This window comes from Suncus etruscus, chromosome 1 (genome assembly GCF_024139225.1).
Source record: "Suncus etruscus isolate mSunEtr1 chromosome 1, mSunEtr1.pri.cur, whole genome shotgun sequence".
NCBI classification, from domain to species: domain Eukaryota; kingdom Metazoa; phylum Chordata; class Mammalia; order Eulipotyphla; family Soricidae; genus Suncus; species Suncus etruscus.
Window position 1 is genome coordinate 161,441,504 of NC_064848.1, and position 27,391 is coordinate 161,468,894.

At 40.1% G+C, this 27,391-nt stretch overlaps 1 non-coding gene across 1 annotated transcript; it reads right to left on the reverse strand.

Moving 5' to 3' along the window:
* Nucleotides 1–17,976: 17,976 nt before the first annotated feature.
* LOC126032229 (5S ribosomal RNA) lies at nucleotides 17,977–18,095 on the reverse strand. The gene has a single exon (XR_007503832.1). It is a non-coding gene; the product is annotated as a 5S ribosomal RNA (ribosomal RNA).
* Between the last annotated feature and the right edge of the window lie 9,296 nt (nucleotides 18,096–27,391).

Below are 27,391 nucleotides of genomic sequence, written 5' to 3' on the forward strand. Positions count from 1 at the left end.
CCCCCCCTCTTTCATGCACATTTGCATCAAGTGTTCTCAGAACCAACAATTATTACTGATGGAACAATGTTAATATGTATAGAACAAGGAGATGGAGAGAGAGATTTCATGCTTTGGCAAATGTGCATTCATTTGAGACTGACTACTTCCAAGTCTTTTTCTTTCAAATATAAACACTAGGCAAGTCTCCAGTGAAATGACACTAACATTCATGGTGTCCGTTTGGATACGTATGTGTGAGGCAAACACACAGATGTTGGAAGTCAAGAGCTCAGGGGCTTCTGGGTGGATTTCTGAGGTTTCAATGCAACAAATGGTGATTTCTAAACCCAACTAAATGAGTCACAGTTTTTTCTCTCTCCCTTCTCCCCCTGTAGTGGATCTGTTTCTTAGCTTCTCATCTTTGCCCCAACCCTAAGAGTTTTCTAATAGAACTGAGTGGGGGGTTGGAAGTAAGAGGAGCTCTAGAGACAGTGTTGGAGAGATGCTAAAACCCAGGTTGTGGGAGTTGTCTGGCAACATTGTATAACTGAACTATTACTATTAATAGTGTTGTAAATCACTGATATCTAAAGTTTAAAATAATAAAATAAATAAAAGTAACGAAAATGATGTATTCTCTCTCTATTCACAAGACATCCTCCTTAGAATGTATGTTCTCTGAGGTTTTGTGCCTATCTCCGAACCCGTCAAGCCCCTTTCCAGGAGAGAAAAGAAGCTCAGTTTGACTGATTGAATGTTTCCTATTGCATACTAGGCTTATGCTAGGTACTTTAGTAATTCAGAATTCCTTATTTTAACAATAGCTGGGGTATTCACAGTCAAAGAAACTGAGAAGGCCAAGGTACACAAGCTAGTATTTTTCAGAGTCAAAATATACACTCACATATTCAGATCCCTCACTTCTGATTCTATTATATGAAGTCCTGTGGGAGAAGAATGAATGGAAATCACTGCTGCATTCCAGTTATCTACTACACCAACGGGAATGCCCTGCCCAGCTGGCACTACTGAGCTCAACCCCAGCCTGCTCCAAGTATCTGCAGACCTTCCATTGTCACTTAGACAAACTGCACTGAATTCAGACAGTGAAATACACACATCTTATGATGATCCTTAGACTAACACAAATTGATGTGAGAAGACAGGCTAGACTATTCCTCACCAGAGAACATTGATGGAAGACAACTGATTGCATTCTTAATCCGAAGGCTTTCTTGACAATTAAATGACTTGTGACTGCTTCACTCCGTCAATCCTTCATGATAAAGTTGGTTAAATTGAATTATCTAGGGTAGTACTGCCAAGAATATCTCAGTATAAAATGATGGTTGACCCTGACTAGTCAAGGAGAGAGTCAATACTATGTCAAGGGACTTAAACTCCACGGTGATCTCATTTCTAATCAGAATAGACCCTGAAACCAACATTCAACTTAGTTATTGCAAGATGAACCCAGATCTAACTTCCATCTACTGCATGAGTGAGTTGGGTTGAGTTCTGTAATAAAAATAATGCTAACAATGGATGCATCTTATAGAAGGTAATTTCATTTTCTAGCTAGGAAGAGAGTTTAGGACCAGACCCATGTGGTATTCAGGAATTACTTGTAGTTCTGTGCTTGGAATCACTTCTGTCAGTGCTAAGAGGACCATATGGTGTGCCAGGAATCAATCCAGGGTAGACTCTATGCTTTGCATATAAACCCTGTAGTATATATTCATTTTCTATTTGGTTAATTTAAATGACTTTAGTTAGGTCAATTGTAAACACTGTACCAAGCAGGTGCTTTGTTCAGAAGTAAATGCTAACTAGAGAAACAATAGACAAGTCTCCATCATAGCCAGCTCTTGCATCCAACTTCTCAGGGAAGCCCTGTCTAGCTCTCCATCTGAACCTCAAGTACTTTCTCTGAAAATTTCAGATTTTTTTCACTTAAAAAGTTAACTTTACTACACAGACAAAATAGATAGTTCCAGGTTCCTTATGTGTAATGTTACTCATGTCTCTCTGGTCCTGCCATTCTCACCTCTAGTGTAAACCTTTTTGATATGAAATCTGTCTAGTGTAGAGAAACTTTGTCAGCTATGTCCCCTTGCTGGGGCTTGCTGCTCTGTAACCTGTCTTTGGGTCTCTAAGACTCTACCCCCACCTGTTTCAAGTTGCCCCAGCTTTTATTAAGTCTCCATCAATGGCCATACACTTGAAGGTGAGGCTCAGGTACTCTGCTTTTTGCCACTCTCTGGGCTTAGAAGCCCTGCCTGGATCTGCTGCCTGTCTAGGATAGATAAGTGACAAAGAGAGAACATTTCCTTCTGCTTCCTTTTTTTTTTTTTTTTCTATGTATGATTCCATAATTCTCCAGAATCCCTGATAATGTTGTGATTTTTATTTTTAAAAAAGATGTGTCTGCATTTAGAGAAAATTGGCCTACTGAAAGAAAGGTATTGAAATGATGTCTACATGATGACATCTGTCGACCATTATTTCTCTAGCAACTGCTTTTTTTTTTTTTGTTATTATGCAGTTGTGAATTGTAAAGCAAGCTTTAAAATTCTTCCAAAACTCTTCTCCCCAATCACAGAAAGTCAGAAATAATTAAGAAGGGGGTCAAGACCAATAGTTTGGCATTCTTGAGAGTCTGAAGAGAGTCTGAGAGCCCTGAGAGCCTCACCTTATCCAGAAGTCTTCAGGTCTCTCAAGTTCTTGCCTGCATCTGGCCTGCAAAGACATACTATATGTTTTACCTCCTTAAGTCTACTAAAATAGCACCCTAATGCTAATCTGAATAAGACCTGACATTTATTAATTGTTCATTACCTGCCAGTTGCTGTTTTTACAAATATCATTTATCATAGTTTTTATTTTTAAATGCATGAGATTTTTTTCCATCTAATAATACTAAAGGTCCTCCTCATCTGGTACTATTTGCTGACTCATGCATTATGTCTTGCTTCTCTCTTTTGTTATTGAATCCTCTATAGCAGACAATTTTAAGAATCTTATATGGCCAGATAAAATGATGCCTAGAAGTGGACTGATTTTTTTTTCTGGAAGCTGAAAAAATATTCCTCTGCTGATCACTTTTGTTCATTTTTGCTTTTTTTTTTTTTTTTTTTGTGGTTTTTGGGTCACACCCAGCTGTGCTCAGGGGAAACTCCTGGCTCCATGCTCAGAAATAGCTCCTGGCAGGCACGGGGGACCGTATGGGAAGCCGGATTCGAACTGATGACCTTCTGCATGAAAGGCAAACGCCTTACCTCCATGCTATCTCTCCGGCCCCTTTTGTTCATTTTTGAACAAAATAGATGCGACAACTGTAAATTCCAAACCCAAGTGGGGTCAGTTTTATGGCTACTAGAACTATTTATTTTGGCTACTAGAACTATTAATAGAAAAGTTGTGTTAATTTAAACTATTAGTAGAAAATTATTAATCTTATTAATTACCAAAATATTAATTAAAACAAATAAAATTAATTTTCTATTAATATAAGATTTATTAATAGAATAGTTAATATTAATAGAAACTATTAATATATTTTTCATACCTTTATTGTGTCTAAAACAGGCAACCCAACTTCCTTGCCATTTCCCTGAGTGGTAAAAAGATTTATCTCAATTCTGACCCAGTGTTTTGATGTTCCAACAATCTGTAATCTCAATTACAATTCCTGCCTTTTGTGCACTTAAAGATTTGATTTCTATATCCAATTGACTATTAAAAATTCTAGCCACATGTATTAACTTCTCTTTGTTTCAAAACACTCACAGGTTAAGTAGATCTCGTTTAACATTTTGTGTTTGCAGATTCCTCCCTCCCCCACAAAGCACCTACTTGTAAAATTTAAAATATAATTACATCATTTTAAAAGTCTAGAACATCAAGTCATCATCTCAGTCCTTCCGTTCAGGAGAAGTAAAGCACTCTAATCTGACAATTTGCTACAAACATAACTTCTATGGTGGGAATTTATGGACAAGAACTTGAATTCTATGAGACTGTGACTGAGACACTAGTGCTATCTTCATTTTTTCAGAAAAGAACACAGTAGTTGTTAGTGCATTTGCCTTGAACTTGGCCAGCCTGGGTTTGATCCCTGGTATTTCATGTGGTTCCCTAAATACTTTCAGGAGTAATCCCTGAGTGCAGAGTACTCAGTACTCAGTAATTCTGAGTACAGAGCCAGAGTAACCCCTGAAAATTTGGGTGTGGCTCCAAAACAATATGTCCTCCAGGTCTGGCAGTGCCCCCCTTTTTTTGCCACATCCATCAATGCTTGGGCTTACTTCTAGGAATTGAACCCAATTCTACTGTGTACAAGGCAGGCACCTTACCCACACTATCTATTGCTTCCTCCAAGTACCAGTTTTTAACCACTGCACTTAGCACTTAAACCTCTTCTTTAGAATCTCCTTGAAGGTGCCATATTTGGGGTACAGTTCAAGGTTCCCAACCTCTTCATAGCCAGTGTTTCTGAAATCAGGAGAGAGAAAGAAAAGGAGATGAGCTAAGAACACAATCCAAGAGGATAAATGAAAACAAGGAGAAAGTGTCTAAGTTCCAGGTTGCTGCTCTGTGAACATTTGGCTGAGAAACTGAGTTGTTTGCTTTCATGGGAATCTACCTAACACCACAGTGGGGTGTCTTCCAAAATCTTGCCTGTGCCTTTCATCAAATTCAGATTGAAAGAGAGTGATGGGGTGGTGAAGATATGGCATAAGAAGCACTTATTCTATGGCTAGGAGCAGTTTAGGGGGAAGTGGAGCATCTAAGACAAAGCTGTGTGATTCTGGGCATATCATTAACCTTTGAATGACTTGCATTTGCTCACTTGCTAGACAGAATAAATCACTTCTTTTCCACATAGCTAGTGGAGTTTCAGAATAGAGAGAACCAGTCTTATAGATTCTGCAATTATATCTGGAGATAATTTTAGGGCCACTCAACCTGTTAAGATATCAGTTGTCTCTCCCACTCAGGAATAAATTTATGAGTTTGGCTACTGAACAATTTTCTTCAGGAACCTCCTATTCTTCTGCCAGGGACACAGGGAGCTAATGAAGTTTTCCTAGTAAGAAGGAAGCATTTTATTTTATATAGATATGTGGACAGTAGTAAATAATGTGAGAAGCTCAAGGAGCAGAAGGCTGAAGGTGTGTGTGTGTGTGTGTGTGTGTGTGTGCGCGTGCGTGTGTGTGTGGGGAGAAAGATGGGATGCATTGGCAGTTTCCTTACCACCTAAGGCTGAAAGTGTGTGTGTGTGTGTGTGTGTGCGCGTGCGTGCGTGCGTGTGTGTGTGTGTGTGTGTGTGTGTGTGTGTGTGTGTGTGAGAGAGAGGGGGGGGGAGAAAAAAGATGGGATGCGTTGGCAGTTTCCTTACCACCTAAGTTCTGAAATGATCTCTACAGATGTCTTCCTGTGCACTCATGAACAAGAGGCACATCCTGCTTCTGTTCAGACCATAGGTCTGTCTCATCCTCACACCCTATTTGGCCAGGAGTACTCCTCCCCATCTCTATGATTGTACACTGGTTTCCAGACCATATATTTGTCTACTCACATTAGCTTATTGGAAGCTCAGAAGCCTCATGAAGCAACCTGGCAAGGACTTATTAGTTCCAATTTAGTTCCCAGTCATTTTTCTACAGATACTGAAATTTATGTCTTACGCTTTCCTTTTTATGGCTTACTAATTCTGTGATAGGCACCACTGGAAGAGTGACCAGGGATGAAAGTGATATAAACCTAAGTGTTCATGTTGGTAAAAATGAGGACAGTTAATGATGACAGCATTTTAATGCTTACCATGTGCCAATTCATGCATTCCATGCATTCCACTTCCATTTGTATGAATTTAATTTATCCTCAGGGAAAAAAATCTATGAAGTAGGTACTATTTTTCCTGCATTGTGTTGTTGAGGAATATTAGGCACCAAAAGCTTCAATTTCCTATAATTTTGTAGTCAGTAATGATGGGATAAAGAATTTAGTGATGGAGTCCATATCCCTCTCTCACATGATAGAAACTACCAACTATAACTACTTATTTCATAATAGCTATCTCAGAATAGTATCTTGCATTATAACTACCTCTGAAAGTAAAATAAAGCTATGTTTCTAGCCCAATAAAACAAAAATTATGTGAGATACATATAAGGTATTTCTAATTTTATAATTAGTAAAACCCATGTTCCATTTTGACCACATAATGATGATCATCGACTGAGCACAGCTATATAAATCTCAATGAATATTAGTTGAACATCTAACTGAGATATATGGTATAGCACTAAAAATCAGGTCTTCTTAAGACAGGCTGCAAAACTTAATAGACTATAATACTTGGTATCTTGACTATGGTAGGGTTATTCTCATAATTTCTCCACAGCAGATGAAGAGAGTTTTGCTTTTTGCTTTCTTGCAGCAGCTTTTATTTGTAATATTTCAGTAACCTAAGCAGGGGAGAAATATGGTGATTCTACTTCCTGTCCCATTCTGGAGAGCTACAGTGTGATTCTGGGTGTTTTGACATGTCTGCAAGGTTTTGGGTTGTGGTTCATAGCTGGTACTCATGTGATCACATGATTAGCAAAGGGAATCCCAGCTAGTGCAGTAACTTGTCATCAGCAACCTGTGGGACTGGGAGGTGGCAGGGAGGTGAATAGTTTATGAATAATTTCAGGAAGTAGAATCCTGACATTATCGGAATTTGAGTGGGGAGAGTTTGGCAGCATTTATTTGATAATTGTTGAGTTCTGGCAGAATTGGGTAGTTCTACCTATTGGGGTGTTCCCAATTGCTCCTATTCCACCCCAAGTCTCATGAATTAAACACCTACTCTTTGACTTTGACAAACCATATGATTAGCAGAGCTTGGTAGAAAGCTCTGGAGTAAAATTAAAATTTCAATCCTTACTCTGATGCCTTGAAGCAGTCATCAAAGTAGCAGAGTTGGAATATTAATTTGAATATAACATAAATATTAATATAAATAGTGAACTATAGTGTCTAGTATAATAGTAAAATTAAAAATTCAATTCATTTCCCATTCCATTCTTATTCACAGTCTGTGGTAACAACACTGAAAATAAGCTCTTTTGCAGATATAAAATCTACTGCTGCTGTCACTACTCGAATTTCACATAGGAAAACTTATTTTGATAAGATTTTGTGTACTTGGAAGTGGGGGGGGTCTTTTTGATTCAGGAGACCCTATATGGTGCTGTGGATTGAACCAGGGCACACTACATGCAAGGCAAGTGCCTTACCATCTACTTTAGGTCTCCAGCCCCACTTAGTATGCTTTTTCTTTAGACCAGACATATATAATAGCATTTCCAGCTCTGATGAGAATATTCTATACTTGTACTGTCAATCACTCACCACTGATTTGAGGCAATTGACACTGGAAATGTGGCCAGAGCAGAAAAAAAAAAAAAAGAATGTTCAACTTGGCTTAAAGTTACTTAAATTTAAATAGTCGCAATGACTAGTGGATGCCATCTTAGACAGCAGTATTAGAATTTGTGGTAAAGTGGCCTCCTGAGTAGTATGTTGGGCCCCAACTGCAATTCTCAGCCAACCTAGCCAGGGTTCAATACAAGGATTGAAGGATACAATGCAAATCATGTCCTATAATATTAGGGATTATCCAGGTCACTCCAGCAGTGCGGGGGGATTGCACCCATTATTACTTAGCGGGCCATGTGGTGTTGGAAATCAAATGTAGGTCAGGTACCCTCAGCTCTGTACTATTTTCTGGAACTGTTGGAATTTTTGTCTCGCTTCTAGATTGGTTATGTTTACCTAGTTTTATTGGTCTTATATACAAGAATAAGACATCTCAATTATATTTTAAGAGACAGCTACTAAACAAATAAAATATATAGTGGAGTTGAAGATCTGGAGATAGATCCTCAATCTAGAGATAGTAGAGACAAAGAATAGAAGAAACTATAACAATAGCCCACTAAAGTTAGTGTTTCAGAGAGCTAAGAGAGGATCTTAAATCAGTAAAATGAGAACAAAAGGTTATGAGATGAGACACAAAGAGGTCATCATCCTTGTGAGTCAGAAGTGGAAACTTAAATATAAAAGCTAACAGGAAGACTGGAAAGTAGTTCCAACAAAGAGGTGAAAAATAGAAAGAAAATGAGAGAATCAATGCAAGAGACAGAACATTTGATTAACTGGAATACTAGAAATAGTGTAGGCTAAGCATAGTGAAATCAATTTTTGTTTTGTTTTGGTTTTTTGGGCCACACCCATGTGATGCTCAGGGGTTACTCCTGGCTAAGCGCTCAGAAATTGCCCCTGGCTTGGGGGGACCATATGGGACGCCGGGGGATCGAACCACGGTCCTTCCTTGGCTAGCGCTTGCAAAGCAGACACCTTCCTCTAGTGCCACCTCGCTGGCCCCTAAATAAATTATTTTTAAGAGAATAAGAAAAACCACTCAGATATCCAGGGCATGTTTATTTGAAAAATAAACAAGAGGTCCAAAGTAGCAGAACAAATTATTGTTTAGGAACAAAGCAGAACCTAGGACCATGGTTTTCCTGGAGAACAGGGACTTCAGAGAACCTGTGAACTCTAAAAGAAAGACAAAGAAATAGTCATGAAGATAATTTCCTGGGGCTGAACAGATAAGGAGTTAAGTTAATCTTGGCCCGAGTTTAATCCCCAGCATCACATGTGGTCTCCAGAGCCTGTCAGGAACAATTTCTGAAGAGACAATTTGTGCAGAGCCAGGAGTAACTCCGGAGTGCTGCTGGGTATGGCCCCAAAACCAAAAAAATAAAAAATAAAAAAAATAAAAGTCCCCAGTCCCAGCATGTGAACATAGATGCCTTCTTGACTCTAATAAAAATACAGAATGCAAGCCCAAAAGAGAGTACAGCAGATACTTGCCTTGCACAATGCCAACCCAGCTTCAATCCTCAGACCATATGGTCCCCTGAAGCTGACCTGGAGTAATTCTTGAACACAGAATCAAGAGTAAACCCTGAGTATGTGTGTGTCACCAAAATCTAAAAAGAAAAAGCATATACAAACATTTCTATAAATGAGTCTGTTGTATAAATACTATTACTTCTGCTGCTCCTACAACTACTCTACAGTCAATCGTTATCACTTGAAAAATGAATTTAAGAAAGCCGAGGAAGGATTTGGATAAAATCAGTTTCCTGTATAAAAATCTAGGCAATTTTTTAAAGGCAGATATTAAACCAAGAAAACCAAAATTGTGTGAGAAGGAGAATAAATCACAATAAAATTCTCTGGTTAGCAGTGAGCAGAATTTATTTAGCTATAATACTGTAAACACTGACTTGCTTTAGTAAAAAAGCTGAAATAAAATGGGATTAGAGGACCCGGAGGAGAGAAAGAGCGAGTGGCGCATGTGGATTAAATACTTCTCTCACACAGCAAGTTTAGCTTCAACTCTGCAAGACCGAGAAAGAACTGTAATCACCAGTGATTGGAAAATATGGAGGAGAATGGGAAGAAAAAACAGAGCTAGGAGAGTTGAAAGAGGTCACTGTGCAGGAAGCGTTGCTGAAGGCTGGCAGAAAAATTGCAGGGCTAATGTATTTATTATAAGCCTTTTAGTTACTTCTTATCTCTTTAAAATGAATGCACATATTACTTTGAAAAAATGCTTTCCTAAAATGTCATAGAATGATGTAAAGAATTGACATGTATTTCAGAGACTACTTTTTAATTAAATGAACATTCAGAAATCAGCTGACCTCTTAAATATAAGAAGAAGGATCCATTCCCAAGGGTTCCTGGGGAGAGTGTTTTCACTGGACAATTAAGCTGATGAAAAGTGCTGCTTGGTTTTGCTGCAGATATATTATCCATAAACACATGCTTGAGATAAACCCACAGATTTAAAGACATATGTCCCTTCACATGAGTCTTCGAAACTATTCCTCAAAGCAATTTGCATCCTAAATGTAATGTCATCCTTTCTGAACTATGAATCCCCCAATATCTCCCATATTTCTCCACATGCATACTCAGGCTTATCTGTAAAAATATCTTAATTTACTTTCCATGTTTTGAAATTTTCACTCAAATGTGATCATAATACTCATGCTACCCTGTCATTTGTTTTATTCAGTCAACCTGTTGAGACCTGTTTCTGTTGATAGAAAAGGTCTAGTTTACTCATTTTCATTATATTATATATAAACACACCAGAATTAATTTCCTTCCACTCCATTCCTTCACAGACAATGCAGCAAGAAACTTCCTTTCAAGCCTTCTGTTAAATTACCAGTGAGAGTGTTTGGGGGAAAACAGCTTAGATGCAGAAGGATTGGGGCCTGGGTCAGCCATATTTTAAAACATGCTTTATTAGAGCTGTGACCTGACTCTGGGGTGACTTGTGGTACAGACTGGGCTGATGGGGAAGGGATGAGGAAGCTTCATGTAAAAGGCCATTAGGTTACTCACAATAGTCTCAGAGTTGCTCAAATGAGGCCCACTTATGAGATCAGAGAGTCAGGTTTATTCACAATCTCTCTAATAAAGGGCAGGGCATCAAGCAAATCAAGAGGTTGTAGAGCATCCATTTTTTTTTCCAATGGAGAAAGTACTAGTTAATGTATTGCTGAGAAGATAGGAGAGGCTGAATAGGTGGAATTCAGACACATAATCCACATAAGGAAGAGTCCCAAGAGTGGACAGTAGGTACCTTCACCCAGTAGGTACATTCTTATGTTGGACCCCATTTTGAGAGTCCCTTTCATCTTACATCTATGTTCCTCACCCCAGGCTGGTTTAATCCCTGTCATGACTCCTTACCTCATCTTGGAAAACTCAGTTGGTTGGACTAGGATGGCCCCTAGACTTTCAGAGTGTGGAGTGCTAATTCTAAGACTCCGTCCATTGACCTGCGATTTACTCAATTCCTTCTCTTAGACATTTAAACCAAGCAGTATATCAGTAGTGGGCCTAGGAATGGTACATCATGGAGCAATGTTTGAAAAGGGGAGAAGCCAATGCAACGAACTGGTGAAGGGGGTGTTTTTTTATGATTGAAACCCAACTACAATTATGCTTGCAATTATTCTACTTAAATAAAGATTTTTATAAAAGAAAAAAAGATAAAGAGGAGAAACAAAAGATGCGGCAAAGAAGAGAACTGCATAAGGGAAAGACAGGGCCAACCAAAGAGAAAGGAATAATCATGAGTAATACAGAAGTGATGCTGCATTTCTGTTGTTGGACCATTTTTGAATCCCCAGGTCCAATATTTATTTTCTTTTGTGCCATGGTAGTATCCCTCCTGGAAGTTCTGGTTGAGTGCATTCATACTCTTCAAATCCTAAGAGCTCAATTAAAACAGGAGGTATCCATCCATGAGAAGGTAAAACCAAAGGTTAGAAATTATGGGACAGATTCAACTGGAGGATGAGAGTAGTCCAGGAAGTGGAGGCAAGTGGATAAAAATCATAGAAGCAAGAGACAATATTGAGAAGTACAAGGAATTCAGTTTGTCTAGAAAACACAGTGCATTGGGAAGGGAATACTGACACCAGATCAGAATGTCTCAGTTCCAGGCCAGGTTTGTCATTGGGTTTTATTGCCAGTGAGGAGCCATCGACTCTGTCACATTGTGCTCTAAAGGACTCAAATTCCCTGGATTTTGTAAAGGTATAATTATTGGGCTGTAGCTCTAGTAACCTTCCCCATTATTGCACTGGTTCTGAAAACAAACTTCCAGGCACTTCTACTCACTCCCTTTTAGCCAAGGTGTGTTTGCCTTGGCCATCCTCCAGCCTACTATGGCTCTTTTGCCCTTAAAGACAAGCACCAGGTTCAAGGTGAGCAGCACTGGGTGTTGCCCTTTCCTCTTAAAGACTTTTCCCCCCTCTCCCACCTCCATCTCCCTTCTTTGAAGGCCTCTCCAGGGGTGCCTAGGGACCTAAAGGCTACTGCCATTGATATAGTTCTGCTGACACTAACCATTCTGAGAGCTACTAGAGTGATATCTAGTATTATCTACACAGGTTTTTGGATGTTTTTTTTTTTTGTTTTTTTTTTTTTTTTTTTTTTTTTTTGATTCCTGAGATGATATCTTGGCTGGGTCCCTGCCTACACACTCTGTATTTAATCATCTGCTTTCATTCAGTTTGTAAGAGATAGCAGCCCTACCCCTAATCAAGAGCAGAAGGCCAGCTTGTGCACAAAATGTTTCTGCAGGAGGAATGACAGAAAAGAACTCACAAGCAATCCAGTCAATACAGACCATTGAGATCAGGAAAAGTGCATGATAGAGAGAGAATTTCAAAAACAAGGGGATGACCCCCTAAATTAGTTTGCAAACATACTGTGATCCCAATAAAATGAATAAATGTTTTTGAAACAGCACAAATTAAAGTTTAGAACATGGTATAATATTAGTATTTTTAAAATTATACCAGTGCTAATAATACACTGGAAGCTCAGTGGAATAGAATAGTAAGCCCAGAGTTAAACCAATATAAAGGAAAATCTGGGTCTTTGTATATTTGAGAATTTTTTTTATGACAATGTATTTCAAATTAATGGATGAAGAGTGCACTATATAATAATCATTATTGAGACAAGTGAGAGATATTTTGAAAAATTAATTTGGTTATTTTACATACATAGAAATGAATTATATATTAATATAATACAAATAAAATTTCATTAAGTACTAATTTGGACACATGTACATTTAAGCACATATATGTATACAAACAAACATGTATACAAGACATCCTTTAATGTGGAAAATCTTTCTTTATATGACAATTCTAAAAGCCATGGGAGAAGAGAGTAATTAGATCATGTAAAACCCTGCACAAGATTCTTGCATGGAAAAATGAGATTGCCATAAACAAAATCACATTTTAAACCATTGAAATATCATTCTAATACACATAGAAGCAAAATCGTCATATCTAAGTAGCTTAAAATTAACAAAATACTAGGAATTATTAAAATAAAAGCAAAAAAATCATTGTTAATAGAAAAAACAAAGATCATGTGAAATTCCATTTTGAATTCCACATTGAAATGTGGAAACATGATTAGTCTCACCCCTATGAGAAGTGTCAATGAAAACCAAAAGTAAACCTTATTTTCCACCTACTAGATTGGCAAGAGTTGTTTGACATGGGCTATGGAGAAATAATTGGGTGCAGTCATCATAGTGGTCAATTGGATAATCAACATTCACCACAATTATAGATTCTATGCTATTTTGGCCGAAAACCTTCTGCTAAGGATTCAGCCTGCCTATGAATATGCTTAATAATGAATAGATATTTTTATTTCTCTGAAGTAAAAATTGCAAAATATATATCTGTAGCATCCAAACAAATCTTTGAAAGCAATTTAAATATTAATTAATATATGACATTAAATGAATTATGATTCAGTTAGATAATAAAATGCTATTCTTAAAACGCATGAATAGCTTTTAAAAATGTATACACCAAACAATAAAAATGGGGAAAAATAAAATGGTGATATTTCTAGGTATGAGTATTTGATGCATAAGTATCAAATAAAATATTCTGCTAAATGTAAAAGTGTTTAGTGTGAAAAATATGAGTTTTGAAGAAAAAAAAACAATTCTGTAGATATATGTGACTTATATTTACTATGACACCCCCAGGAACCAGGCCTCTGTGTACAATTGCCTCGCACATAGGTTCTGGCCATGGACATATGATTGGTTGGAAGCATTGAGAGCAGAGGATTTTAAGACCTTGCATATTGAGACTTAAACTCTTGAGACACTTCTTGCAATCCAAACTTTGTGTTATGAGGAAGCTCAAGATGCCACAAGGGGAAGCCACATGGAGAATGAGAGATGCCAACAGTCCCTAACTATATTAGTTTTCCCAGCTGAGGCACCAGACATATCAGTGAAAAGGAATTCTTGGACATCACAGCTTAAGTAGGTGCCAAGGGGAACAGATGAGCCAGGCCTGCTGAGTCCTGCCCAATTTGTGGAACTGTGAACTAACAAATTACTGATACTACTTTAAATCATTATGTTTGGGGTGATTTATTATGTAGCAGTTGCTAAAACCACGTTAATAAGAAGAGAAATATAGAATAAACATTTAAATTAAAGAAGGGGACAGAATGTTCTATAATATTATTATGACTTTTTGGTTTGAAAATATGTGTACATATATATGTGCATAAATGTTTTAGTTTCCTTGAGCTGTTGTAGTAAATTACCACAAATTCGGTGGTTTAAATAGTAAAAGCATATTCTCTCACTGTTCTGGAGGCCAGCAATCTTAAATTGGACTGGAGAGATAGCTCGATAAACTGAACATATGCTTTGCATGCAGGAGTCCAGATTTCAATCCTCAGCACTGTCTGACTCCATAGCACCCCTAGGAGCTTCCCCTGAGCACTATCAGGTGTGGCTCATGAATGAAAACAAAATAAAACAAAAGCAAAGCAAATCTTAAATCATAGCATCTCAGAACTGTGCTCTCCTTCAAGGCACTAATAACCCTTCTTGCCTTTTACAGCTCCCAATGCCTTTTACATTATTTGACTTTCCTTCTTTGTGGCTATATTGTCTCAGTGCCTTACTTCATTTCTTTATGGCTTCTCTTCTATGCCTGTTTTTCTTCTCTTCTTCTTTTCTTTTTTTCTTTTTTTTTGGGGGGGGGTGGGACACACTTGGTGACACTCGTGGGTTACTCCTGGATATGTGCTCAGATATCGTTCCTGGCTTGGGGGACCATATGGGATGCCGGGTGATTGAACCTCGGTCTGTCCTAGGTTAGCGCATGTGAGGCAGATGCCCTACCACTTGCGCCACTGCTCCAACCTCTCTTTTTCTTTTCTTTAATGAGGACACTTCCCCCAGGGGAAGCTAGAATGACATTATTTAAAATTTTTGAATTATAGCTACAATAACACTTTCCCTTAAATAGGGAAATATTTTCTGATTTCATGGGTAAGGATGTGAACATATCTTTTGTTGAACATGTTTACGATTCCACCTTCTGTTTCTGGAAGAGAATATACAAGCATCTAGAGCAGATTGTTTTCCTCCAGAGCAGGAGAAAGAGTAGTGAAAGAGTGAGCAGAGAGAGAAGCATATTTATTTGAGTAAATGTTTCTGAAATATTGTTCATGTCACTAGTAGAGGAATGCTACTAGAACCTAATAAGTAGAGTATGGGGATATAGTGAAACTTCTTACAATGCTCCCCATTGAATGTTCCATTAGCACCCTTGAATACCTCCTCATTCAAGAAAGATCTGTCCCCAAATATCAATAGAGGCAAACCTATTGGGAAACCATGCTCTACAAACTCAGGCAAGTGTATTTACTCTCTGAGCTTTGTTTTAATTTGTTTGTTTTGGGGGTCACGTCTGTTATGTTTAAAGATTACTCAACTCTATGTTAAGGGATCACTCCTGGTGATGTTTGGGGGACTGTGTGTGATGCTGTATGTATATATGATAGAACTTGGATCAGCTGCAAGCAGAGAGGACCAGTTTAACTTAATTGGCTTCTATCAATGACTATTTACTTCTGGAGATCATCCAGTCCCCTCACCCCTGAGTTACACAAACTTTGCTAGGAAATAAAGGAAAATATATTAGGTAGAACCAATAATGTGCACTTCTAGAATTACCCTAACATACAGTTTTTGAAAATATGGAAAGTATATGGTTTGAGTACCTGTTAGTTCCTTCACCTTCAACTTTTACATAGTTGTAAGTGGAGGTGATGGAGTAATGGAGGTAAACAGCAATGAATACATGGAAAAGCTAACCTTTACCTTTATTTGGAGATTCTTAAATAGAGGATCTTAGCTAGCTTCCTTCCCGGGTCCCTAGAAAAGACAACTCACTATACTGAGCTCATGCTCTCTATTGCACTTTTGCTGTCAGGCCCATCTTGAGTGAAGACAGGGAGATATTTGAATCCTCCCATCATTGTTCTATCTCCACTCAGTTAATATGCTGAGATTATAAGTGCATCATGTGCCAAGTACCATAATGTTCTCCCCTACCCTAGTCTCACAACACTACCTTTCTAGCTCTCAGACCTGTGTTTTCCACAGAGATACCTGAACTGGAGTCATTCAAAGGGACTAAGAACTCTCCCCACCCCAGGCCCTCTAGACATGGTGGGAAAGATAGCCTCATTTCAAAAGGTATGTTTGGGGGTGCTTCACATATCAAAATGATGGGTCTACTTAGAATACTGTCACATAATTGTAATAATATTTGGACATAAAGAACATATGAAGCAAGCAAATGTTCTCCAATCCCCAACAAATTGATTATCAAGCAAAAAATGAACAGTATCTCAAGAATAATATTTTCTGCTTAAATACAGTGTGAATAAAAAAATTGTGACTGCCATATCTTTTCCTCAATGGGCCTCAAAGACTAACATTTTCTCTCCCACTATATCAACTTCTAATGGGAAAGTGGTCATAATAGTATCATTAGGATGACTTCCAGGCCATTAGAGTCTATTCTTAAAAATTATTTGTGACCTTGTTATTGTTAATATTTAGTAGCACCCAATTTGTCATAAGAGTCACCAATCCCCACACACAAGTGGGCCACACTAATACCGCATTTCCTTAGGATCTTTATATTACAAACACACAGATGCACAAAACTAACTGAGGAGTTCCAGAGCCAAAACACATCTCAGCTGGACAAGATGAAATCATTTGAGCTAATAGACCAGCGGGCTGCCTCACCTTTGATAAAGGTGGTTTGTAGAATTTTCCAATTAACCCCCACGCCTCTGCCAACACTCTGAGCATCCCATTCCCTGCACCTGTGTGTGGCTGCTCAGGCTATAAATTGAGCCCAAATGGAAGGGAAGTGAGGTTGATGGGGCGCTGAGAAAAATGCTGTGATTAGTCTCCTCTGGGCCATCTTAGGTTGCTGTAATGGTTTTGGTCTTCAAATGCTAGTGACTCTTTCCTGAAGTGACAAAATTATAGGTAATTGCTTTTGGGAAGACCCACATGGCAAATGACTTCTCTGACCAGATTTACTTTAATTCTCAATAAAGAGAATAATGACATCCTTTGCTTTGCTCTCCAGGTCATTACAGGGACTGGGACTAGGGCCATCCCTGGGCAAATGCCCCACAACCAAATGTAGTAAACGACATCCCATGGATGATTATCCTCCATGATTGTTCAACAGCAGCAGAGGAAATGGCCTGTGTATACTGACTGCTTCCTTCTGACTCCTGCAATCAGAACCATGACGGAGGGAAGAGGACAGCGGGGAAGATGCAGAGGGAGAGGAGAGTCTAAGAGTCCCAGCTTCTCCCCATACCTGGCTCTATGACAACTACTAGAGTGTAGGGGGAAGACACCAACCTTATACACAGGGCAGCTGGACAGCAGGATCCAGGTGTTGAAAGAGTGTTGAACCCTCAGACATACCCAGGCCAGCTTTCCCTGTTTACTCTTTTCCCACTGCCATACTCCTCATATTTAATGTAGGTCAATTTACATAAAAGTCTTTCCTCCCTACATTCATTTCTCTACTTCTCTCTCTTACTGATTGATTCACTCTCAGGCAAATTTTTCTCCTAGACCTCCAGCTATCTGGCCTACCCCTCAGCCCCCTCCCTGGATTGACTTGCCTCCTGCTTTGGGCTGTTGAGCATGGGAAAGAGGAAGGAAGAATGATCAGTAAGTAATCTATGTGCCTAGTACAACACCAGTTGTCTTAAATGTTCCCATTCAGACTTTATGATAATCCTAGGAAGATTGGGGCTGGAGTGTTAGTACAGTGGATAGGACAATGCCTAGCACATGGCCAACCTGGCTTTGATTTCCAGCATCCCATTTGGTTCCCCCAAGTTTTCCAGGAGAGATTCCTGAGTAAAGATCCAGGAATTATCCTTGAGCATTGACAGTGTGCTTCCCCCCACCTCAATAACAGAAGACATTTTTTTTTTTGCTTATTAATCCTACAGCACCTGGTATTCCCAGGCGGTCTCCCATCCAAGTACTAACCAGGCCCAACCCTGCTTAGCTTCTGAGATCAAAAGAGATAGGGCGCGTTCAGGGTGGTATGGCCGTAGACGACAATTTGTTTTGTCTCCACTGTAAATAAGAAAACAGGGACGACAGATAAGTAACTCAACCAGAGAAATACAGGAGGCACAAGAACCAAGATAGAAACCTGGGTCTCAGGGACCTGAAAACTGATACATGTTTCCCCTTGGTTGTTTATACAACAAGTTTCAGCTAGATAGTGTTTAGATTTCCAAGTCCCTGCTTGACCCATTTCTACTAATATAACCTTGGCTTACTCTTACCCCAATGGCCCGACGTTCTGGCTGACCCACATCTAATCTACAATTAGTAACTAATGCACTCAGGACTGCTTAACTGATGCACTCAGGACTGCTTCCAAGTAGTTACCTCCTCTTTCCTCCATCTCTTCTCCCCTCCCTCCCTACAACTTCCCTCCTCCACTTTCCTCTTCTTTTCAAGTCAAGGCATGAAGTGAAATCTGCCCTCTTAGCTCAACCAGCCAGTGGGTGTAGGGTTGATCAGCAGTGTTAGGGATGAGAGGCCTAAGGGGAAGACCGCAGAATAAAGGCATTTTGTTGCGTTAATTATTTTTAAATCATAAGTGGACATTGAACCTTGTCAAAATCTTTCTCTGAATCTATTAATATATGATCATGTAAATTTTATCTTTTTTGGGGTTGTTGACATAGAATATAATATTAACTTGTGTATATTGAACCATCCCTATTTCCCTGGGATGATTCCCATTGATTCTTTTGATGGAAGTGTTTTTTATTTCATTGTATTTTGCTTTGAAGCTACACCCAGTCATGTCCAGATATTACTTCTGTTCAAGGTAAGAAGTGCCTGAAGTACATATTTGTACTCTCTCTATCTCTGGCCACCAATGCATCTGTACTATTTATTTCTTTTTAATGCACTTTGGTTTGCTAGGATTTTATTGGGGATCTTTCCATCTGTTTGTCAGTGATATTGGTCTGTAATTTTCTCCTTTAATGATATCTCTATTTTTGATACTGGAGGACAATGGACTCAAAAGCTGGGAGAGTTTCTATTTTTCTTTGACTTCTCAGAAGAGTTGGAGAAGAATAAGAAATGGGTCTACTTTAAGGATTTGAACCTGTCTACATCTGGGCTTTTGTTTTGGGGAAGACTTGAGTACTATTTCTGTTTCTGTTCTTATCATTGGTTTGGCCAATTCTTTCCTTCTTCTTGATTTTATCTCAGGAGATTATATTATAAAAATGTATCCACAGATTATAATATTGTAAAATGTATCCATTTCTTTTAAATTCTCTAAGTGGCATAATGTATATATATGTATATATTATATACTATATATATAGTAGTCTCTTGTCTCTTGTGATCTTTGCAATATTTGTTGTAGCTAATCTTATTTCTTATTTTCCTACTACTTAAGACTTTATTTAGGATTTTTCTGTTTTCTTAAGATAAGCATATTCTTTTATTTTTCCTGATGAAAATCAGTATTGCTATGTAAAATCTCACTATAGCTGTTGCTGTGTTCTGGTAACTTGTGTTTTTATTCTTGTTACCAAAGAACTTCTGGTTTCCTCTTTGACTTATTTTTGGCCCAGTATATTATTTACTAGCATATTGTTGAATTTCCAAATGATTTTTACCCTGCCCCAATAAATTGATTTGCTTTTATTTTGGCTTTTGTGACACATCTGGCAAGGCCTACTAGTTAGTACTCCTGACTTGGTGCTTAGAAGTTGCTCCTTGGGGCTGGAGAGATAGCACTGTGGTAAGGTGTTTGTATTAGATGAAGAAGGTTGATGGCTCGAATCCCGGCATCCCATATGGTCTTCCGAACCTGCCGGAGTGGCCCCTGAGCGCTGCTGGGTGTGACCTAAAAACAAACAAACAAAAAAAAGAAGTTGCTCCTAGAAGTCCAGACACCACTAGTAGATCAACATCCTCTTGCTGCCTACTCTGCCCTAGGGATGACAGAATCCTTATCAGGGTAGGAGGATAGACAACACCAACATACTCCGGCAGTGTGAGAGATGTATACTTCTCATTTTGCTTTCACTTCCCTGGCATCACCCGTGACACATCTCAATTTTTAATTGTCTTTTGGAGGGTTGGGCATTAGGGATCTTGAGTCTCCTCCAGTCCTGGTTTCACTTTCGTCTATTTCTGCTCTCTGGGTGATATACCCTGTTTTTAGACCTTATGCTAATAGCTAGGAACCTCAGAAAACCCACTCCCCTCCTTCTCAGCTTAAACCAGTCCAGCTCTCCTATAGGAGCCCATCATTTTGGACTTTTCCCCCCAGAGATGGGAGCTGGATTAATAAGGAAAATCTTTGCCAGCTACAGGCAGGAAGTCCCAGATGTAATTAGTGAGAGAATAGATACTATGACAGGCTTCCTAACTGAAGCTCAGCCAGAACAGTGGAATGAGCCCCCTCTCAGTCACTGCAATCCTTGTTCAACAGTTGAGAATCTTATTTGAATGCTGCTTTTAGATTGCAGCTGCTCCTGACAAATGGAACTGCAATGTCCATAAACTCTACTCCCCAGAAGCCCAATGGGGCCAACTTAGGAGCAAATTATTAGAAACAGCCTAGTAAAAATAAAGGACTCAGAAATTAACTTTGCATGAGCCCAATCACCAGGCCTCAGGCTCTTTCAAAGGAACATGTGTGCGTGCGTGCATGTATGCATGCATGTGTGTATGTGTGTGTCCCAGGCTGATTAGTTCCTTCTTTGTGTTTGGAGAGACAACAAGCACAGGGGGGTCCTGGTGGGAATCCTGTACTTCGCATTTCACAGAGAGTCAACTTCTGATGGAAAACATGATCCTCAGTCATTCCTTATCAAGGACAAGCTGTCAGGGTAATTTAGAGCTCAGGCAGAAGAAGTGTGTAGAAAGGGTTGTGAGAGCAGGAGGAGGGAAAGGCTGGAAGTTGTGGTGAGGATTACTCAGTCACCAGTGATGGATGGAGGTGGAGAGGTGTCTGAGGAGGCCATTCATTTTCATGCGGGTATACAAGGGGTCTTGGTAGATTGGAAGTGCACTTGAGACCCAGCCAAGAGTAAAGGACTGGTTTCTATCCACCTAGATAATGGCACTGTCATCTTTTGCTTTTGGAGGAGGAAGAATCCTTGACCTCAGTGTGCACATGTATTGGGAATGATTCTGAGGCTATAGTGGAGAGAGTGGAGAAGACAAGTAAAGTCATGCAACTGGAGGCTTCTAACCCAAGGTCTTGCCTTGTGTTGCGGAGAAGGTTTAAGACAAGTCAATCTGTAGGAATCTGCAGTTCTCACTTCAGTGCAGCAGTACCTATTGCCTCTTGCCCCAGACAGGCTTTCTGCTTTGTTAGCAGTTTCTCATGTTCCTTTTTTCCCCCCTCTGCTCCATCCAGTATACAAGGCTATTCCCAGAAGATGTTGGTTCCCGACTTGTTCCAATTTGTTCTTCCTCTAATACTTGATCATTGATATCTTTTCAACAATTAAATAAGAGATATGAATAGCATTTCTTTAAGGATGTTTTTCCCCTGCAACCATTAAAGCCTGCTGCTTCCTGTCAAAACCAAAATCTAGAAAAGATAATGACCAATTTAGCTGGCAATTATGCATTTATTATATTCATTTTAGCTTAACATATCAGTATTTCATGGTGTGCTGCAAAGAGAAACTGTCATTTCTAGCTACTCTGCTACTCGAACATATTAACATGGTTGTTTACATTGCATCTGAGAAACCAGGATAATGGAAACCGCAGGAAGAGGTGTCCCAGAGGGGCAGCCTAAGGAGAAAATCTGGAAACTCCCCAACTCCATAGCAGATTCTACCTTGCATTTTTCCTGATATTTGTTTTTTCATTTTCTGGAGGATAAAGTTATCACTTTGCCTTTTAAGATGTCCAGCTCTGTAATTTTCAGATTCTATCCATGTAGCCTAGTACCTTTTGTGGCGGAGCCTCAGAAGGCTAAGTGCAGAGAGGGTATGGAAATTTATTTGCAGGGATATCCATGAAAGAGCTAGTAGAACTTTTGGAAAGAATTAAAGGCAATATCTATGAAGTGATATGAATATGAAATGACTTGAATATTCAAATATGTCTCCATCAAGTTGACTATTTTGGGTTTAATTATTTCTCCTCAACTTTCTTCATCTCCCTAACCCCTCACCACTAAGTAAGCCAAGGGAAACAGCCACAGTGAGTGGAATGATTTCTCAGGGAAAGGACAAGAGTCAGGGCAGCTTGTTCCTTGGAGAACAGAATTTCATGGCAGGTATCTTTCTACAAGGAGCAAGCCATGTCCCTGGGGCTGAGTTGGTGCCATCCCTTCCTGGGGTCCCACAGAGGAGCAAGTATCCCACAATGTGAGATGAGTAGCCAACAGAGCACACCATAAGACATTTGGCAATATCTGGCGACATTTTTGGTTGACACAACCAGAAAAGCTGTTATTGGCATTTGAAGTTTATAGAGAGTTCTGTTAAGCATCCCTCAATGCAAAGATACCACTTACAATAATGAAGGATCCAGGGTATATCCAGACATGGTGAGGCTGAGAGGCTGAGGTTCATACCAACCTTCAACTACTCAGGAACCAGGATGGGGTCCCCAAAACCTATTTCTTCTCACATATTTACATCTTGCAGATGTGATTAGATGTAGTCGTATGGGAGTAGAGTAGGTTCTAAAGCAATAGGATGGGTGCTTTTACCAGAAGGGAAAATAGGGGCACAGGAACACTCACACAGAGAAAATATAGCATGAAGATGGGAGCTAAGGACCATGATCTAGAGTCCCTACTGGACTGGATCCTGGAATGACTCTAACTAACCCAAGGAGGTAGCATGACCTTCTGATTCCTGGTCTCTGATAACCAGCCTCTGGAAGTGTGATATTCTCAAACATTATTCTTGTTTCAACCATTCTGTTTGTTGTGCTTTATTATTGCAGTGCAAGCAAATTTATATACTGTCCATCATATTCCTGGCAGGCTCCAGGTTCTGGAAAGCGGCAATCTGCTTTGAGCTGAATGTTCACTCATTCTTCTCTTTGCTACTAAAATGAAGAAGCCAGGGCTGGAGAAAGAATACAAGCAGTAGAGCATGTATAAAACCTGAATTTGATTCCCTACACACTGTGGTTCTCACAACTACTGCTAAGTGTGACCCTGGTAACCCTCAGGTACCAGGGAGTCCTACTGCCAGCTCCCAACACCCTGACAAGTATTGCTGGGAGTGACCTCTATCCACAAAAATGAGATACAGAGTCTGTCACTCTAGTTCCAGGAAATATGCTGCCTCTGTTACACTGCCTGAGAATGAGCTTAGTGATGTGAATACCTGGAAGTTGGCTCAGATTTGAAGACTTAGAGAAATTTCTTATTTTCTTTTACTTTTTAATATCCCAAGCAAGGCATACTTAACTCCTAATTCCACTTCTTGATTAAACATTAAAGGTTTGCACTGGCTCAGCAGAACATGGAGTTATCTGTTAAGTTGCAATCATGCTAAATTCATAAATCTAATTTGGCTCTGGCTGGAGGCCAAGAACAAATGCAAGAGATTAACTTTTTCAAACTATCGAGACCAAAAAAGAAAATTGTTCTGTTATTGTTGCCTTTCTTTTTTTTAAATGATCAGTTTAATGTACCTTCTGGAGGCCATTTGGAGATCTCTTGAATAAGGTAAGGATAGGAAATGAGAAAGAGCTCAGCCCCTTCCAGCTGCTCTCTGGTGAAAATGCAATCATGAATCAGGTCACCTATGTAAGTGAATGTCAAGCTGGCTTCTGACTTGCAGAATCACAGAGCTTTTGTAGATGTCACTCATATAAGCTCTTCCTTTTAGAGAGGAGAAAATGAGGATCAGAAAGTTAGTGTAAGTCAGAATCATGGAGCTGAGGCTTGGGGTTGGGGCAGCTTAAAGTCAAAAGACCTCACATAACTGTACACTTATCTGTGCAGTTAGTCCAGTGCCTATAGTACATAGCATTTCCTCCAGAGCAGTGAGAACTAGAGGTCTGGGGCCTAGAAAGGTCAAGATGCTTTTCATGGGAAGAAAACACGAGTGGAACCTGAGTGGCTGCTTAGAGCTGATCAGTTTAAGGAAGAGGAGAGACAAGTGTTTCAGGAAGTAGAACAGCATGAGAAATAGCTTGAAGCCCAGACAAAAGAGACTTCCTACTGTGTAGGCTCATCTGATATTCCCAGTTGTTCTGGGCCTGAAAAAATGCCTGAACTCCTTTCAAGACTACAGGAAGGGCTTTGATGACTTCAGTTTGTGCTTGGTTTGCTCTTACTCAAGGCCAGGAGAATGCTGGGTTGGGAGAGAAGAAAGGAGCTGATGTCCAAGTACAGATAAATAAAGAGGATATTTGGAAGAGCACAGCTATGGTGCTGCAGGTCAGGGGCTAGGGTCAGAAAAGACTAAAAGGTGGCAAAACTGGGGAATATATACGTGTGTGACATAAGAAAGAGGAGGGGACAAGATAATCAGGAAGAGTCCTGGTTTAGAGTCAGATGTAGTAACCAGGCACAGAAATGATCTTTCTCTTGAACAGTGGGTTTAAGACATACAGAGCTCACCAGGAGCTCACATGCTTCATCCTGCTGTGAGAAACTCTGAGATATTATCCCAGGATAGGCAGAGAGGCCCGTCTCAGCTGGTCTCTGGGCCTTACTCTCTACAGGACCCTGGATTTCCTGTGCCTACTTACTTGCTCAGCTCTGGGCCAGTCACAGAAGCTGGGATTACATTTCTAAATAGGAAAGAATCAAAGTGGGGTGGTAATAATTCCCCACATGAGAAAATGCAGGCTGGCCCTGCCAAGGAAGGGGAGACTGCTCATCTTCCTCTAGGTCAGTAAGGCATGTCTCTCTTGCTACAGTTCTCTAATGGAGAGGTCAGATGACTGGGGAATCTGGACATATCTGAAGAGGCTGTATTGCTTCTCAACTATGGATTCCGTGCTTTGAGGCTGCAGGGAGGCATCTGGTCCACGGGGTAGCTCATAGCAGATAGGACAGGAGCCCTGAGACAAGAAGGCAGATCTGCCCTTTACCTTCTCTGACTTCCATGTTATTCTTCCCTCAGAGTATTTCTCACCTGAAAGGGGAACCCTGGACCTGTAAGTTTATGGGGGGATTCTAGAATAGAGCCAAGCATTCAGTATGGCTGACAAAGGCAAGTATCCTTAACAAGGAGCTGGCAGAGGTGACTTGGAAGTACTAGAAATCAAGTCTGGGGCAGAAGATAGCTGCCCAGGGAATGTCTTGTATGGTAGAGACATGCTGAAGCCCAAGGCACTGGGACAGCTCTTTAAAAAGTAAACATGAGGGGCTTGAGCAATAGTATAGTTGGGTAGGCTGATTACCTTTGTCTGAGACCAACTTGGGTTCAATCTGACACCATGTATCACCCCCTCAGATCCTGCCAAGAGTGATCCTATATCCAGAAACAAGAGTAATCCCTGAGCAGTTTAGGTGTGGCCCCAAAACAATAGCAACCAAAAACTCCATAAAAGGTAAATAGAAAATTAGGGAGCTGCTATATATTTAAAAGGGTAAAATTCTTCCCAACAATCAGTTCATTTCAAGTGAACCACAAGAGGGGGCCAAAGACAGTGAAGCAGGAAGGGCTTTTGCTTTGCACAAGGCCCATGTGATTCAATCCAACACCCCATATAATCCCTGGAGCCTGCCAGCAGTAATACCTGAGCACAGTCAGCTGTACAACCCAACCCCCAAAATAAATAAATGACCCCCACATGGACAGCAGGAGAAGAGTGTGGAAGAGCATTTGGTTGCACAGCACCTGACTGGAGGAACCAACTCCCTAGTGATCCTGGGACTGCAAGCTCCCCCAAATTCCTACAACAGGGCCTCTTTCAGTTTCCAAAAGGCGCAGCTCAGACTTAATTCTTCATGGTGGGAGCCCTGGCTGCTTTTCTGGAGGCAAGAGGGGGTGGGAGAATCTGAAACTTGCTGTCTTCTCTAGGGGTCACAATTCTCCTGAGAGCAATAGTATTGCTCCCCAGTTCATTCCCAAACTGTATCTCACAGCACTGATGAGTTCCTTTCCCAGAGTAGGAGGAGTTCACACCCTGACCTAATCCCCACTCTCTGTACACTGCAGGTTGCTGCTCTGACAGTGACAGGGACACCCTTAGATGTTGCCTGCTGTCCCCTAGTGGTCGCAATGGGGAACTCATATGATGATAGTCACCTTGTCAACTATATCACCTCCAAACATTTCAGAAAAGTTGGAGTGTTCAGAGAGGGGAGAATATCCCCAGCTAAATGTTTCTAGCACGTCCTGCTACTCAGGGAGTTCAGGGGACACATCTTGAACTTTCCTCACTTCTGACCATCAGAGGCAGTAGTCAGTCAGGTTACATATCATGCTAACTCCCCAAACCCACTACACCCCATATATGACCACATCTTATGTTTCTTTAATTGAAGAAATAAGAATTTAAAGCATCAATAAATAATTTATACAGAAAAGCAGAAATAGGTAGCCAGATCCCTCCCTTGTTAGCTCTTATTTCCTCTCTTGTTGCTTGGTGGTTCTTCTACAGGCCTTAATTCTGTCCCTCACCTCCACAGTCTGGACCTCCTCAAGTTCTCTGCACCAGTGATCTTCTAGCTGGAAAGCTGATCCTCCAGCTTCCACACAGCTTGCTCCTCTCAATCCTCAAAGGAGACGATCCCTCATACCCTTCAGTCTCTATCAATCACCCTTCACTGACCTCCACTTTATGTCCAATTGCCCCACCTGAGTTTACTCTTTTTTTCTATAACTTCAGCTAAAAAACATTTATTTCTGTAAGGGAAGTACCATGTCTCTATTCACAGCTGCATCCCAGGACCACAGAGCCAGATACAAAGGCCTTCATCTGCTGGATGAAACCATGATTTCATTCACTCACTCATTCATCAATGAACGAAGGAAAAGTCAATGTCTTTGACTACAAATCTATTATATAGGTTGTGCTTCCTTCTTGGCCTCTACGTTTGGTGGGAATGAAAAGGATCAGATATGATTGGAGGAAATACTGGCTTATAGGCTAAGGGTTAAGCCTTGGTGGGCCTGAGTTCTCTGCCTGAATGGGGTTTCATCTTCCAGCGGTCTACAGGAGATGAACCAGGATCAACTGTAACTAAAACATGCCTGCTTGTTCCTGTACTGCCTTGTGTTCAGTAATTCTGGAAAGGTTAATTATAAAAATACTACTAAGAGAGGTAATCCATACTTGACTCTTGAGCTTACAGAAACAGTAAGATAATAAGCCCAGAGCCAGTGTGGGTGGCAACAGAAAGCAAAGAGTCCAGGGACTGGTCAA